Source organism: Channa argus, chromosome 20, assembly GCF_033026475.1.
Source record: "Channa argus isolate prfri chromosome 20, Channa argus male v1.0, whole genome shotgun sequence".
In the NCBI taxonomy this organism is placed as follows: Eukaryota; Metazoa; Chordata; class Actinopteri; order Anabantiformes; family Channidae; genus Channa; species Channa argus.
In genome coordinates, this window is record NC_090216.1 from 12,849,346 (window position 1) to 12,867,503 (window position 18,158).

General features: G+C 43.4%; 1 protein-coding gene across 1 annotated transcript in view; it reads left to right on the forward strand.

The window, feature by feature from the left end:
• The window catches only part of raraa (retinoic acid receptor, alpha a), a 134,623-nt gene that overhangs the window by 11,591 nt on the left and 104,874 nt on the right, over positions 1-18,158 (forward strand). The window contains exon 2 of the mRNA XM_067487822.1: positions 4,657-4,726. The gene's annotated coding sequence lies outside the window, so the exon portion shown is untranslated. The remainder of the gene's footprint in view (positions 1-4,656; positions 4,727-18,158) is intronic.

The following is an 18,158-nucleotide window of genomic DNA, read 5'->3' on the forward strand; positions in this document are numbered from 1 at the left end:
TGTCTATTCCCTTTGTGACAGGGAAGGGCAAATGTATGTTAAAAACAAAAAAAAAACAAACTTGCTGTTCAATTAGCTGGGGGGAGGGGTGTATTACCAAATCCCACCATGGCAGTTTCCACTCTGATTTGCTTCTCTTGGAGAGGAACTTGTGGTTGCGGGTAATGTTTGGGTGGGATTATGTAATTCATCAGGGTATGAACATAAAGAGAAGGGGGCAGGGAGTTGAAGGTTTGGAAGGTAATAGTGGCACAACTGATGATCATCGTCTAGCAACTGGCCAAGGGCAGGAATGTTTTGTGTGCCGACGTGTCCGACAGGTGGCTAGGAGACGCTAATTGATTAATGATCAGGGTGATATATGAGCCCCCGCGGCCAGCCTAAACATAAAGGCCCAGAGCATCGGTGTCGCCCTAAATCATTTCCAACCAGGCCAGTAAAACCAAAACAGTTTTGTCATTAGCATATGAAAGACCAATCAGGAGGGGGACTATGCCTTCGAAGCCCTTTGTAGACCGCCTATTGTCAATATCTAAATCTGAATTAACGGGCTAGCATTTTATGCCAGATAAATAATGACAACAAAGGTATTTTATAATAGGGGTCACTCAGCACTAATGAATGATTAACAGCACCACATTCTAAGGCTTTGATTTTGATTTGAAGCCCTTTCTCTTGTCTTTGCATGGCAGTGACAAATCAACACTCGCCTAAACGACTGTACTCCTGAAAAGAGCTACTGTCTACTGCACACTGCTCTTGCTATTATTTTACTGCAGAGCATTAAGTGTTGCTCTAAGACCCAAAGTTTAATGGATGTCTTTTCACCATGTGTTATTGTAACTATAATTCCTTATACCTGGAGATGAGATAATTTACATTCTTTCTGTGCATGGGTGTTTTAGCTCTGTGCATTATGGGGCTGTCATATTTTCCATTCCAGCAGTGTCAGATTCTTTGTGAATGATTGAACATTAGTGAAATGCACCTGTCCCCAGATGATCATATTTTGCACTTGGTGTTCCATATAGTACTGTCGCAATGGATTAGTCCTTCTCAATATCTGTCTCACTTCCTCTCTCTCTATGTCTGAATCTCTTTCTCTCGCTTCCTGTCACTCTCTCTGGTTATTTACCATTCCACAGGGGGCCTTGCGTGACCCTCCTCTTTGTTTTGTTTGGATGACTCTGAAGGACAATGGCAGTCTGGAGCCTTGGCCAGCACTCCGCGTGTGTGAATCTGCATCTTTCCATTGGGAGTGCTGTGCTTCGATGTCAAGAGAGGTTATGTGATCTATGTGTGACTGAAGGGGGTTTCCACTGCTGAGAGTCAGAGCCTCAAGAAGAGGGGTTTATATTGTATGATTGCGTGTATGTGTCTGCGTGTGCATGCGGCTGTTGGAATTTGATAGAACCAAGCAAGTTAAAACAACACATTGTGTCTGTTTAATCTGAGCTTATGACTAGTGCTGCAGGGCGGCCATTCCCAAGAAACCCTAGAGTTGGAGACTGCTTGTCATACCCACAATTCTCTACACATTTGAACTGAGCAGCAGTGGAGGCGCGCTGCTGTCACAAGTACATAAATGTCCAATGGTTGATGAGTGATTTCCATTGAGAGTCGGATAATCTCTCATCAAACATTTTAAAGCACAAGCTCTTGAGAAACCCAAATCCCAAACCCTGATACTTGGGCAAGGACATACATTAAGGATCAGTTGACCCTGAAGCAATCGTGGCCTTCAAGGTGTAGTAAATTGGGTTCCCCTTCAAAAGCAGATGGACCTGTCTGGCAGGGCTCCAGCAGTGAGGGGCCCCGTCCTTTCTTTGTGTGTGTGTGTGTGTGTTAAAGGTGAGTGTCTGCAGTGAGTTGCTTTCACCCATCAGCAAGGATAAAGATGTGATTACCCCAGGCTACTCCTGTCCACTCTCATCAGTATATAGGCTCCAGGCACACACACACACACGTGTATACTAATTTTAACCTACCTCTCTTTCTCTAAATTCACCTGTTCTTAGTTCATTTTTTTGCAGAGAGTATGTCAGCCATTTTCCTGAGATGTTTGTCCAATATGTTTCTTTTTATCAGTCTCCACTGCTCTTGTGTGTTGCGTGTCACTTGCCTTTTTTTTTGCTATTCAGGTCTGCGTAAAACACTTGATAGAAAGCCACCAAACCAAAGTATTCCTACAGAGAAAAGAGGAAAAACATCAAGTAAACAAAGCTGAAACAGATAATCGAGCTGCTCATCCATCAATGCTACTAACACAGCCTGTGCTATAGTTAGTCTTGTGTGTTCTTTCAACTTTTTAAAACTATGTTTTAATGAAACTGTTCTTTCAACTTTTTAAAACTATGTTTTAATGTAACTGTTCCTTACATATTGTGTTTTTTTTTTTGTTTGTTTTTTTGGTGTTGAACGAAAGGTTTCCCTGTATCCAGTTTGTTCCAGTTAACTTCTTCATACTCTTTTCTCTGCTCTTTGTAAACGAAGCACTTCCAGTGCATGAGTGAACATGCTTCTGAACACGCGCTATGGACACAATCTTGAGTGTCACGCGAGATTCACACAAGATTCTACGTGCTGCACATGCTACGCTTTCTGTGCAGGCATTGTGTTAGTCTAGCAGACAAGTAAGAACACACCATTCCAACACCATTGAGATCCACAAACAGGCAATGAGGCTATGTAAAAGACAGGAAGTGAGATGAGGAATGATTTGGGGACTGGACACAGGCCAGCTGATTGTCAGGTTGGAATGGATACTGTGCAGAGGGAGCTGCACAGAGCCAGAGTCTTACACATTAAAGTGTTGTCAGCTGAAGTAGCAAACGGCACGGTATAGCAGGCTGGTTAGCTTGCAGTGAAATGTCTTTGGGATGTCCACATGCAAAGCAAAGCATCCCAGCCATGCACTGAATGGAGCTGTGATGCAGGACCCCTACTCAACATTCAAATTGAGATGCCATTTGGAAGCAGAGGAATTAATCTCAATCACTGATGGATTAACTGCAACAAAATTGCCCACAAAGGATGGTTAATGATATCTGAAATATCAGAGCATTTTAAAGACATGTTGAGAAATTGCTAAACCCTCACGGCCACATTAATGAAGAGCTATACATGCTAATGCAAACAGTAACCCAACAATGCACTAGTAAAGCCTTCATCATTTGGTTTATTATGTTGAATCACAGGCTGTGGATTGTGTATTATACTTATTAATCATGTGAGGGTGTGAGGGGGGTGCTTTTAATTTTAAGTTGTATTTGCTGCAGGTCATTTACATTGGGTTTTATTGCATTGCGAGTCCTGTTTAACAGCCATGGAAGCATATCATACATAAATCATAAACAAAACAAAAAATAAATGTAAAACAGCCAAATTTATAGCGTTGCTGTTTGAGTTTTCTCTAAGAAGCTTGTGATAAGAAATTAGTGTGAAATTCATTTGCTACAAAATGGCACAAAGGTCACTTTGGCCTGGAGGGAGGGGATTTTTATGTAGTGATATCGTGACCCTTGTAAAGCACGACCATTCCCATGGCTGTCAGAAAGCCCTGTCCTGATAAAACTTGCTGCTGTCGTTGTTAGCTGGAGTACAGAAACATTCTTCCTGGCTTTGACTAGTGCTTAGTGAAGTGAAGTAAACATAAACAGGACACAGTTTGTCACTCGCTCTCTTAAACATGCTTTTGGAAACCCCTGGCCTGGCCTGCAGTTGTACATTTTATGGGAACTGGAGGAATTCAAAGCCATGATATGTGTAAAAGTGATGGTCTCTGTTTTCAAAGTTACACACAAGATACAGCCCATGGCTTTTGAGTGCTTTTGATGCAAACCATTCTTCTATTCAAGTGTTATTGACCGTGATTGTGCAGTTTGACATTTCTGGTGAATCCATGAAATCCAACATACCTCATTTTAACATGTATAAACCACCATCCTGTAACTTTCTTGCAGTTGTTTTGGGTAAAAGCAATCCCACTACACATTTTCCATGCTCTCTGCAGCATAAAGGTGGTGTTCATCTGAGATCCTAAGTGCCCTGTGACTGTTTTTAAATTTGGGTCTGCAACCAGACATGATGTAAACACTTACAGGTTAAAAGTTTTAACCTGCCTAAACAAAATGGCATTGTCCACAGATTTGCTTTAAACCAGTGTCACTAGATCCTTCATCTGCACGGCATCAGCCTAGCTGGTCTTCTATGAAGAGATGACACGCCACTTGAGATTTGTCTTGATCTTGGCAATGAAGGCCTCTCTGTGTCCCTGTTTGTGCATCAGGCTGAGGGGATTTCTAGGCTGCCACCTGATTCACATTGCTGTAATTGAGTTGTGGCCATAAACACTACTGTGCCTGCCTAAGCCCTAGGTAATTCACACACCACAAAAGCACTGTTTTACTCCTTTTTTCACATGATGTCTGAAGCACAAAAGTACAAAGTGAGAAAGTGTAGCGTATTGGAAAAGGGCGGAGAGATTACAGGGAGTATGAGAGTGAAGGAAGGAAAAAGAGTGTAAGAGTTTTCATGTAGTGAAGCAGTTCTATGCCAGAGAAGGCTAGGGAGTCTCTGAGTCTGCAGCACGTGGATAAGGACCACAAAGCTTTTGGTTTCAAATATCTTTCTCTGTCTTTCTTTCTTTCTCTTCAGAGCTTAGGAGCTGCAATCGATTCAGGAGGAGATTTCCTTGGCCAAGGACAGGGAGATTGACGTTTTTGGGGTAAGCCCGAATTTGTGGCTCCTGTCAACTCTGGGTAATTGGACTTCTCCACGCTCCACACTTGTGTCTGTGGGTACCAAACACCATCTTGTTCTATATATACTGTAACATTGTTCCTTGTCATGTGACTGCCATGTAGGTTTTTCGGTGGTATTGAAACTGTAGCCCAGGGCCCAGAGGGTTTTGTCTGTGTTTTCCCCATGTTGTATCTTCTGCTTTTTACGGCCCTTGTAAAGGTCACTGTTTGTGTACAACTGAATGTCTTTTCAAACATGTGGAATATTTTTCTCTCTCTGTCACATGCACGCACGCACACACACACGCATGCCTGCACTCTGTACTGTTTAGAGGAGGTACTGAAATTGTGGCCTGCATGCCGCCAGTGGTAGGATCAAGCCTAATCCTGGGTTTGTTGCATCAGAGTTGGAGCTGGCCGCAAGAAAATTAGCTCTATCATGTCAAAGCGACAAAGACCAAACAAAAACAGCCGTTCACCATTAAAAGCTGGCTTCAAGAAGTTAGACCATCACTCTGCGCATATTGACTAATTTAACGGGTCTGATTCATCTTCCTTGTATAAGCTGCAAGGCAATGGCAGCAAAAAGAACTTAATTAATTTATTCTGTCATTTCCCTTTATTTCATTTCATGATGGTGCTGCAGCATTATCACAGAAATGCCAGACAGGAAGGAGCTAAAAAGGTTGGTCAGTTCCTTTCAACCAATCACATCACCATGCTCCAGGGTTGAAGGCTCGATTTGTACTGTCCTGTCCTGTTTGCCGTTCTTTTGCCTGGACAAACTGGCCAGTTTTCCCTCCTTGTTTTGCCCTGTCATGTCTCACCCTGCCCCGTCCTTTCTGTCCCTTTTGGGCCCCGGGGAAAGGTGATCTCTTCCCCCAGATGAACACCTCCCGCCAATTCTAGCCTCCAAGCGAAAGCAAACAGAATGGTATGTGCGCCGAGATACCAGCCAATACCCAGAAGAATGCAGACTCCCTCCCCAAATCACCTCCTTCATTGGATGCCCACACCAGAGTGGGTGTGTGTTTTTGTGCACAAACACATACTCCCACCCACAGAAAATGTCCATGTGTTGTAACAGGAGATGACAAGTGGTCTGGCAGACACTCCCTTAATACTAACACCCTTGGCATATGGCTGGCCTGATGGACAACACCGAGGCGCTTTGACCATATATGCATACAAGTCTGACTTCTTCTCTTGTCTTTTTATTTTTTCTTTCCTCACCCTTTGCTTTTTTTTGTTTGTTTTTTTAAGCAGTTATTCATTTTGTTGTCTTAGTATTTCTGAGGTTAGAAACCAGCAAAGACGGCAAGAAAAACACGTTGGAATTAAAAGTATTGAAAGTAGTTTGGTTTGGTTTTTCCTGTTTAGAGCGCATAAAACCTGAAACCTGAAATGAAATGTCAAATTTTTTTGAAATCATGCAATTATTCCATTAACTGCACATTTAGTCGCTGCCGTTTTGTTTTGTGAACTGGCAGAAGTTGCATGAAGTACTTTCATGCAGTCATTTTCCAGTTCCTTTCACTCTCCATGTCTGATGAAAACCTTAGCAGGTTTGGGGTTTTCATCTCCACATAAGCAGTATTTAACCCCCTCCCCCCGTCATAATTTAGATCCAGCCTCATAAGTGGGTTGGGAAGCAGCCCCAGCAGTTGATGTGGAACACATGCGTTTTAATGATTCACACTCTGTGTGCGGTAGGTCGGTGGTGGCTGCCGAGCCCGCTGCCTCTCCCTCTGTCTAGAATAGGACTCTCATGTTTTTGTTTTTTTTTTGTTTTCTCAGTGTTGTGTGTTATTTTTTTTTTCTGACCCTACTCCATAGATGAGCCACACTTACAGCAGCCTTCCTACTCTTTTTGTAAGTTTCCATGTCAGATTAAATTTCTTTGAAACTCTAATGCCTCTTTAGGCATGTTTTATTCTTTTGTGCGATAAATGTGTGCAATTGTGTTGCACATGGGGCTTTCCAAAACTTTCACATTCTGATTAATTCAATTTGATTTGAAAGATTTACGCAGGCCCCCAAATTTGGAGTGTTAACAGTTGAGTAAACGTCAAGCTCAGTTGGTGTATTGTGCTGCTGGGCTCATTTATTGTAAGGCATTTGAATAGTTATATACTTTGTGGCATCCTACTTTTTCACAATCAGCAGAATAGCAGAAGTGTGCTGCAAGTGCTGATGCTCAGTTGATTGAGTTTTTGGTCACAAGTGCACACTCTTCCCACCAAAAAATGGAGAAGTTTGACAAGGTAGCATAAATCTCATTCAAACAGGGGCAGCCAGTGCTTTCCACCGTCTGCATTTATCCACTCAGCAATTGGTTAACCTATCTTTCCCCCTAAATGGGGGAGTTTCTGCATGTACAGGCAAAGAACAGTGAAACACGGCAGCACGTGACAAGGAGTAGGCACTGTCCCGCCATCCAAGTTGACATAAATTGCTTCCTGTTTTTGCCTTCACCCACCAACCCTAGCCCATGTCTTTCCATCCACGCTTCCATCTTTTGTTCTTCCCCATTTTTCTCTATATCTCTTCCTCTGTCTCGCCATCCTGAGTCCCACGCCCCTTTGTGTGGCCTTGTCTGACCTTTCCTTCCTCCAATCACTTACACATACACACATCTCTCTCCATCTCCTACCATACACACTGACTGGACCTTAAACATCCAAGTATGAAGACAAACATTTGACTTCTTTGACGTAACTGCAAGTGAGGAGCTCTTTCCTTTGTGCACAGAGACAAACTTGTGGGTGGCCACACACTTAAGGAATGCACTTGCTGACCTTGATTGACAGATGGGCTCAGCATGTGCATGTGGCTGTTAGTGGTTGACTAAAGAAATGGTATGTACTCTATGCCAGTCTGATATTGTATTGATTTTGATCTGCAAAAAAACAGTATATTTTTCATGCTTCGAGGAAATGTTTGTGTGTGTTATTGGAAGTTAAAATGCTTTGCTCATTTGCATTAGTGCGAGAGTCATTTAGATTTAGATGTTTTCCTACAAGTGCTTGACTTAATGCCTATGAGTTTACCAATCCTGTTTACTGTGTTTTTATGCGGCATTGCTGAGTTTTTACAATACCCCTAATCCACAGCATAACAAAGTGCCGCTCGTAAAGTGTTGCTTTAATGAAACTATGCCTTTGTGCTGTGTTTTGAGTAAACTGGTGTTAATCTGTTCTGAGTCATAAATTAAGCTTTCCGTTAGAACTTGATTTATAAAGTTTGGTGCTCTCAAAGCTGGGTTTGGAACAACAGAGACAGTGCTTAAATTATGAAGTGTGTGTGTGTGTGGGTGTGTGTGTGTGTGTGTGTGTGTGTGTGTGTGTGTGCTGAAATTGATGATGAGACCTCCCTGGATTTGAATGTTGCTACAGAACACCACCTAATACTCAAGCAGAAAATCCCAGCCACTCTAGGTGAGAGGGCGTAGCTAACAGTACCGAGTAGTCTGCAGTTCCTCTTTGGGGCTCCTCCTGACAGGAACTTGGCAGCAAGGAAATATAAACAAATACCCTGTGGTGGGCTGGCAGGCTGGGCGGCGCAGTTCTCCCCTGTTACCAGTTACCATACATATACACAGCACAGCCCGGCTCAGACTAGCCCGCTCAGCTCAGCAGGCACAAGTTGTGAGAAATAGATCTTAAAGGGACAGGTGCAGCTTCTGCTTCCTAAAGGAGCACAGGCCAACACTTAATCTTCATTTTTTTCCCTTGTATTGGTCACAGTTGCATTTTGTTTCAGATGGATGGCGATGCATGTTACTCTGGGCCTCTTGGAGGTTTCCAGCAACACCAAACTAGAACCACTTGAGGGAGGAAACCTGCTGGGTCAAAAATGTTGCAGCAAAGATGATGTAGCTTTGGAGGAGAGATGGCAGAGAGGCTTTGCATTAGGATTTGGAAGGGAGTAAGGATGTTTTGGGACCAACAATACGCACATACACACACACACTGTACACACATGCAGTATTTCTACAACCAAAACATACATTGCACACTGATGCTTATTTATATATGTGTGCACACAGACTCACATGCCTACAGGTCTCTTTCTCTCTGCTTCTTTTTCTCTCCTACTCTAAACACAGTGGTGTATTGTACAGCCTGACCTGGTCTGTGTCCAAAACCAAAGAGAACCCAGATTGCTGAAACAGAGGGCCCACTACTTGCTGGCCGGCCAGGCCGTAGTTGTTATAGCTTGCTATGTCTTTCCAAACTAATGGGGACTGCTAGTAGATCCCAGAAACTGTGTGTGTGTGGGTGCGTGCAGACACTTTCTTTTATGGTCAGCCACAGAAGGGAGACAGTGTTTTTGGACAGTGCAAGCAGGAGCTTGCACTCAGTGCAATTTCGTAAGCACTGGTTAAGACCGTTAAGACTACAGTGATGTTACTGGTAGAGATGGGGCTGCAATTGTGAATGGAAGGAGATATCCTCTCCCCTTCCTAGTAAGAAGTTTAAATGTTAGAAGTGGGCCTTTCCTGACATGTAAAGGGATGTAAGAGCCAGCACGGTCTGCCTCAGTGGTTTCAGTGGCTGGCTCATTTATGTGACGTTTCATGTGACTGGCAACTGCATGAGTGTCATGAGTTACTTTGTATATCACTTTACCAGAGTGCATTTTTATTCTTTAGACACTGAAGTGAATTTTTCTTACTGCATCTGTAAAATCATCATTGGAATAGCATCTTGTGGTTGACATGTTTTGTTTTTCTTATTTCAAAGTAAACTTAACACATTTGTATAACCAATTTAATCCAAACACAAAACACCTATGTCAACTGGGCCTGCTCCCATTATTAATTTTAGCCATGCATTTGCATTAGACCATAAGTAAAACATACTCAAAATCACTGCAGACCCCTCAAAAACATGTAAATCGGGGAGTGGTGGGGGCTTATGTTACTGCCAGACATTTTGTGGAAGTAACAATAGTGTCATTTCCCCAAGTGTGTGTTCGTGTTTGTGTGTGTATGTGAGTGTTTATGTGAGTGGGAGGATAGAATAGTCAGTGCTCTCTCTGTGAGCAGGAGAGAGGTGGAGGGACAAGTGGAGGAGGAGAAGGGGGTGACAGAAAGCCTTAGGATCAAGCTGTTCCACTGACAGAGCACAGCACAGGCAGCTCTGGTGACACTACAGTGCACAGGAGGAAGGCAAGGAAAGGAGTGGGGAGGAGGAAAGAGAGGACACAAAAAGTCACGAAAAGTGACTGAGAGAGACAGAAAGAATCTTCCGCCCCCACAGGAGGATTTTAGATGAGGACACTCAAAATGGGAGATTGAGAGAAGGAGATGAGGGTGAGCACTCGTGAGGTGGCAGCAGGTCTCTGGGGATGACATCAGCTGGTGTGCATGTGAGTGAACAATCGACTGTACAGTACATGACATTCTGTATTTTCTGCATTACGTAATGATCTTCCTAAAGCACGTACATGTCTAGGTTTTTGCCGTGTGTATGTGTGTCCCAGCACTCATGTGGAGTAAAACCTTACACCAGTGAGGCAAGGAAGACAGCATCAAGGCCCCCGATGTGTCTCCACCCCCGTACATCTCCTCTCGCATGTCCCAGTAGGCACATCTCTGTAATGGCCCCTTATCGATCCTGAGGCCTCCTTGTCCACACTCAATGCCCATCGATCGGCACCTCACAAAGAGTCTCAGAGGGCTGCTTTACATCATGTGGCTGTAGCTCACTGAGTGGATTGTGTGTGTGTGTGTGTGTGTAAAACGGCTTATTTTAATTTTAAAAATAAGCCTGCATGTGCATGGCTGCACCTTCATACACCTGTATCTGCCTTTGTGTATCTGTCTTAATATCTCTTCGATAACCTTCTTGTACCGCATTGATGTAGCCAGAGGCCTTCAGTGAAATTGTCCCGTTGCACCATTAACTGAAGGCTGTACTCTCATTAAACCATGAGCGATGTGGGCCTCCACGTTTGAAACACCCAACATAAAAACTCTTGTTCAGCCACTCTGCAGTCTCCCAGAGAAGAGAGACAAGATAGAAAAAGAAGAAAAGACTCCCTCGCTTCCCATGTAACAAAAAAAAAGCCTAATTAATCAGTCAAGCCACATGAAAACTTTGCTTGTTATTGTTGCTGCTTGATTTATTGAAGGCTTGGATCTGGGTCAAACATCCCCCTTCTCTCTCTCTCTCTCTTTCCTCTCTTCCCTCTTTTTTACCGCCTTTTTTTTTCTACCTAAATAAGAGCCCACCCCCCACGTCTCTTCCCTTTGTCTCTCATCTGGTTTTCTGTTTTTGTTAAAGGACAGTTGATTAATGGTTTCACAGACAAAGCTTGCAGTCTCAGGCTCAGATAGGCCTCCACTCTAGGTAAACCAAAACACATGTACTCTGGACAGCGACTGGGAACCCCTGAGGAGACAGAATAGGAAAGAGAGAAGAAATTACCAACAGTAGTCACTGATGTCTTACATACGGAGGTATAGGGTCTTTTACTCACTGGAAAATGTGCAGCAAAAGGAAAAGGAGCTGTGTATAATGTGCTCGGGGTGCTGCCTTTTACTCTGTTTGTGGGTAACTACGATTTAGTTACACCATGCTTGCCTCATTGTGTTCATTAAAGCATAATGTTATTCTTCTACCTTTGCACACTTTCATGTCACAATGTGTAGTTGCACATATTTACAGAACTGTGCCCCTCAGAGTCTTGCAGGAGAGAATTATCTTAATGAATGTTAAAGGAGCATATTATTCTTGTGGCTGCATTGACAGCTTTACAGTCAAGTAGCTTCATAATGGCAAGACATGACACCCATGTCACACTTTATTGCTACACCTGCCGGTTTGTGAGTACGTTTTTCAGGAATCAGGAAACCCACAAGGTGTAGTAGGTAACAAGAATTATGTGTTTAGTTTTGCTTTGTGGAACTAACCTAGTGACCCCTTATTTTCTGCTGCAGTTCAGAGGCAAGACAAAAAATATAATACTGAATGTATCATATGGGCAGAATTGATAAAAGCCTAGAATGAGAGAAACAGAAAAATCTCTAGTTATTTTACATTGGAAGCATTCACAAATGTACCTTTCTGTTATGTATCTGGAACAAGTGAAACCAGGTCCAAAACAAACTTGTGTCGCTTCTTTTAAAAATCAATCATGTTCGTGCTGGTAATATTGGATTTTATAAATGTGTAACTGACAGAAAAGTCATTGCTAAGTGAAACATATTGGTGCTGTCAAAAGTTTTTTTTTCATATCTGTAACAATGTTAGCAACTAATTTGGATGTTTTTACGACTTTTCTGAATGTTGCTCATAAAACGACCCCTTCCCTCATCCTTTCTTGTGTTCGCCATTGTTCCAGTGTGTGAGATGTTGTGCTTATCTGCTTTTGTTGTGTTACTTGCTTATAACAGTTGTTAGCGGAATCAATATAATGGGTTAATATTTTTTTTTATTATGTTGTTACTACATGCGCTGGTGCATTTGCAGACACTGTCAACAGTGTCTTTTTTTTCACATATGGCAATTTGTATATGGGCCACACTAAGAAAAGTAAGCAGTGAGTGTTCTTTTGGAGGCAGAGAAATGCAGGAGTTTACCTGGTTGGAAAGGTCACTGCCCAGCAGCAAGACTATAAGCACTTTGCAAAATTGTGCATGATGAGAAGGATGGAACTCTCCTGATGGCGTCTGTTGCAATCACCCACTGCCTCTCACCCAGACAATATGTGCCTGGCAGCTTTCTGTCTTTCCCAGCTCACACATGGGATGATCACAAAGCCTTCCTCTGGGTCTCTGAGGGATTAGCAGTGGCATGTGGACAGCCGGAAGAGAAGGCAGGCACAGAGCAGCCAAGCACTGACTGTAGCCCTAGAGCTATGCTGCTACAGTAATCTAGAAATAAAATTATTTTTCCACAATTGGTCAGGAATTTTGGGTTAGGGGGTCCTGCGGGAGAAGTACTGATTAAATAGGTGACACAGACTCTTCAACTGTGGCAACATATAGATACTAATCAAGCAGAGTTAATCTATGAAATCAAGTATAGAGGTTTCACGTCAGGTCACTGGCAGGTCAACCACACAGATGAACGCATTTTAAATATCAGAGCACTGCATACATTTTATTAACAATGTGCATAGTACGCTATTTAAAAGGGGAAAACAGTACAAAAATTGTCTCCTATAGTTTAAATCCCTGAATGTTTGACACAGATTGGCTGGATTTCAGAAGGCTGATGAGTACATGCACTGGGGACTGTTCACAATAGGCAGGATAACTGGGTCTCACAGCGATGTAGGACTGAGGTGAGTGGGTTCTTCTAAATGTAAGGGGCTGCATTTCCGGGAGGCTTCTAACAGTCCAGTATGAACTGTACCATAGTACTTGCTTGTCTTTTCTTCTGAGTGGAATACCGCTCGAAACCAAATTAAACTAAACACAAAAAGGTGACAACACTCGTCCCATGCTCTAGCCTCATAGGCGATAAACTTGTGGTTAGTAAATCAGCTGAGGCTCTTCTGATGCAGAGAAGCCAGCTGAAAGTTCATGTGTATGACACATTTACTTCCTCAGGACTGCAAGTCCACCATTGTACATGCATGTCTGCAGATCTGAAACAGTGAAAGTGTTGTGGAGGAGTTAATAAAACACACATCCCCGTAGTAGAAGTTCAGAGCGATGTTTATAGTAGTGCTATCGGTGACATGTTCCTTGTTGAGACTGTAACCTGCTGTGGGGCCAGACAAGTGTAGTCCACATGAGAACGGTTGTCGGCTTTGTGCATGCAGCCAAGTGGCTCATCTTCACTTTATTAGACTGAGGGCCTGTTAATAATTCATGCTCCTCTTTCCCTGGAAGCAGAACCAAAGGCTCAGCTGTGGCTGTCTGTCTGTGTTCCTTGTCACTGGACATTTAAGCCTTTTCCCATTTTGGACTACAAGTTATTTACTCACTTACCCCTGCACCCTGCAATGTGCACCGGTCTGGATGAGCAGATGATGTTATAGTGCCAGAGGCAGAGGTAAAGCAGTTTTGGCATACAGTATATGGAGGTATTTTTATATGGAGTTTTTTTTTTTTTTTGGGTTTGTTTTTCTCTGTCATTATCCTGCCCCTTCTGTACAGGTACTCAGAAATGATGTGTACCCAGTGTACTCTTTCTCTCTCTGCCTCTCTCTCCCTCTAACCTGTATCCTCAGGGAGTGTCTGTTCTCTTTTTATTTCTGTCTTTTCTGTCTCTTTTTCTGCCTCCCTACCTTTGTCTTTCACTGCACTATGGTGTCAGATGTAGTTATGTATGCACCTCGTGTCTTTGATCCCTCTCCTCACAGTCCTGTGTTGTGTACATTGCATAACCACCTGCTGCTAAGCCTAGAGGTAAACCTCAACTCCCTTTCTCTTTCTCGTTCTCTCTCCCACACCATCATTCCCCCTGTTCTGACACCCCCACTCCGCTTGGTTTGGCTGCAATCCAGGGTTTCACTCCTTTTCCATCTTGCTGCCTTTCTCCGATCGCAAACATTGAAAGTTGGAGAAGTTGGTATTATTTCCTCTCTTACTTTCCCTGTGTATTTATGATTTTATTTTTACACTATTGCTATCGTTCCACTCCTTTTTCCTAGTTCTGCCTATATTTCTCATCCTTTTTCTCTCCTCTCTACTCAGATTCCTCTCCCTGCCTCCTGCTCTCCACTCTCCCAGTGGTCTCATTAGGCGTGAAGGAGGCTGTCTGGTGTGTATGTGTGCATGTGTGTGTATGTGTGTTTTCTTAGGCAAAGTTTCACTTGACTGAGCATGCCACTTGCACTAGTGGGGGCCCGGGCTCCATTATTACCACAAAGCTGTCACAAACAGTATATAAAGTAGCCTCCTGTTGCCGAGTTGTGGGTGAACACAGGGCACACTTAACAACAGCAGCTAATGCTGTTTTGCCTCTCCTGTACCCCTGAAAAGCTGCTGTTGCCATGGTTGTAGAAGCCAGTGCACACCTACACAAAAATCAAATCCATGCATTTGACTTGGCTGGAATTTAGCTAGCACATGCATCTCCTGACGCTCAAAAAACACATACCAAACACATCTGTCTTCTCTCCAGAATGACACCCCACCTATGTGGTCCAACCAGTGGGATTTCTGATGCTCTGCTCTGTCTTCCTTTCTGTGTGTGTGCGTGTGTGTGCGTGTGTGTGTGTGTGTGTGTGTGTGTGTGTGTGTGTACTACTGTTTTGCTAGTGTCTAGTTACAGGGAGGGGGCCATGTGCAGGAATTGGCCCCTCTACTGCCTTGCTTGCAGGACTGACCCCGTCAGGTCAATGCCCATCACCGCATGAGGCCTGAATGTCAAGCACGGCCCCCCGCTAAAGCCATTTGTCTTTCTCTGTGGGTCAGTAGGTCTAGATATCCATATGCACGCAGACACACTCACCTGCTCTGCCTTGACAAGCACAAACATCAGCCAAACCAAGGATGTGTCTCTTATTTTCACTGTTTCCTGATTTATACATAAAATGATTATCTGATCTGTTTCTGCTGCTCTTCATTGAACACCAGGGATTTATTTCCCTCAAAGAGTTTACAGTCTGTGCTGTTGTCTGACTGAAACCTTTACTGACTGGACCCAGCTGTTAGCCAGCAGTTATTTAGCTTTTTCTTATCTGTGAGTGAACTGGCTAAACAAAGTTAGTTGTCAGGCTGTGCCAGGAAGCTAAAAATTGTACAAAGTTCAAGAGCTAGTGGAAGCGTCAAAGACAATATGAAGAACCCTATCACTGCTACAAACTCTATGTAAGTCCAATGACCATTTTGTTACAAGGACATTGGAATGATGCTTTCAATATAAAAACATTAGTTATTAAGCAGCGCCGGGGTGATTAAGCATGGAGAACAGCTTGAAAAACTGAATTCCACCTCATTTGTACCCACACACCTCAGTCCTTGTCAGTTCGTTTCTCTACCAGTCACTGTGGAATAAACAGTTTTCCACCCATGTTAAACAACTTCAGTCTCCATATACAGTACAGTGATGAGCCACAACAGCTATTATCAGAAAGCGCAAAGCCAACTTTATCACTTATTCCCTATATTACTGAGCAACAGCCATCCATTTTAATAGATAAAGGACAGAGAGATGCTTCATTTGGGAGTATGTGTTTGCGGAAGGTGTTATGAAAGCTGCTGTGAACGTACGTACATGCACATGCACATATATAAACACTCGACTTATTTACAGGAAGCTGTCAGCCATGTGTCCCTATGATAAATAAACAAGGAAACATCCCCTTTTTAACGATGGCATATACAGGCCTTCACAAAGAATATTGACGGAAAGATTGAAAGCCTTCTCTAGGGCCTTTCCACCATGACATATGGCTCTTGCTCTGTATTTTTTTTTCTCCTGGCCTTCGTTTTTTCACTCCACCCCTCCTCCTACCACTTGCCAGCTCTTTTTTTTTTTTTTGTTTTTTTTTTTTGTTTATGTATGTTAGAAAGCGCCTTGTGCAGAAGTTTGTAGACATGAGAGATGTCACATTTATCAAGAGGGACTGCCAATGAGGAACACATCAGCAGTATGAATGAAAACAATGTGATTATAATAACGCAGAGGGTATTTCATAACAATGAATAAAGAGAAAGATGCAAACTCCAACTGTTCCACCAGGGATGGCAGAGGACATCTGCGAAGTATAGTACCAACAGGGAACAGATTGTTTTTTAGTTGTCACAGAGGTGAAGCACAGTAGCTCATCGTCTGCTAGCAGTGTCAGCCCATGAAACCACAACAACAACACAAGCTACCAGTCTGCCCATGCAGCACAGGAGACGATGCACCTCCCTACTTTGATAAATGTTTCATTGTTTATGCTGTCTTCGTCTCGGTTTCTCCTCTGTCTCCTTTTCTCATCCAACATGCACACCGGTGAGTGTGTTGCAGTAGCGAATGTTGTTTCAGTGTTAGTCAAGCCTTTGATGTCTGTCTCAGTTGTTGTTCATCAGCCTCCCTGGGCTAAGATCATGGGCAGCATTTATTAATCTGCAAGTTCAGACTCACACCTGAGGGACTGCTACCAGCAGGTCCAACACATGCCTTCCTTTTTCTTATTGTTTCTATTTAAAAACTATATGCTGCCCTGTTTTTTTTTTTTTCTATTAGAAATTGACCTACTTTAAAAATTTTTGCGAAGCTGTACTGAGCTGCACTCAGGCTAGGGCAAATCAGTGACCTGATCATTTTACCTGCGAAGGTTGGGCCAGAGAGTTATCTGTGCTCCATAAAGACAGTGGTTAATTGATGTGCACTGGTGACACTGTGCCGATTGCTCCCTTTAAGCCTTGCTGGCTTTTTAAAGCTGCTGTTTAACCCCATGATCCGATTAGTTGTATCACTGCAGAGTTAGGAAGCATTTTGGTGTGTGACTGTGTATGTGTGTGTGTCTGTGTGTGTGTGTGTGTGGGGGGGGGGGTGTGAATCCTAGTCTCTTTACAAAGATGAAGAGCTCTTACTTTACCTAAGGGGGATGGGGTCTGACAGTATTGTAGCCCCCCCACCTACTCTCCATCCCTCTGTGGGATCCATCCCCTCCACCAACATCCTCCACTGCTGATAAATGTGTTTTTCTTAAAGGAGGAAGGTGGTTGGTTGAAAGGAATCTCTTTTAATGTACCTTTTTTTTTCTGTGTGTGTGTGTGTGAGGGGGGGGAGCTTGCTAATGCAGTGCAGAGCCGTGCAGCAGGGCTACAGGCAGGCAGACTCGAAGGCAAGCCCACAACCTCGACCCCTGCATCATTTGTTTGGACGAGAGCCGTCAGCGCCTGTCGCACGGCTCATGATGAAGTGTCAGTTGGTAATTGTCCCTGCGAAGCATCCACATCTCAGGGGGTGATGGGGAAGGGAAGGAGGATGGGGGAGGCAAGGAGCTGACACAGAGAGAAATGACACCCTGTGCTCCTCCTACTTCTCTCCTTCTTTCTTGCTCTGTCCTTTTCTCTCTAGTTTTTCTCTCCAGTCATTCTACAGCTGCATCTTATATTGAGGTCTGCTGTGTGCCTGGCTCCAACCAGTGGCTCCTATTGAGTGTCCACTGGGGCCCACAATATGAGTTTCTGCATCTACTGCACTTTTTTGTGTCTAAGGTTGCTCAGAGCAAGTAACCGTGGCTCTGCCTCTCTGTATGTACATTGTCAAGAGAGTGTATGATTAAACTTTGAGTATTTTCCTTCCTCTACTATTCATCATTTACTCCTCCTCCTCATTTAGTCCTCCATTTTTTGTGTCTCATGCTCCCAATTAGCTCCTGTGCCTTGTACCTAAAATGGGCAATTTATTTTGGTAGGAGTCCTTTTTGTCCTTTTGAGAGCTCTGTCTGAGTTTTTCTGATAATCATGAAAATACACACACACACACACACACACACACACACATATATATA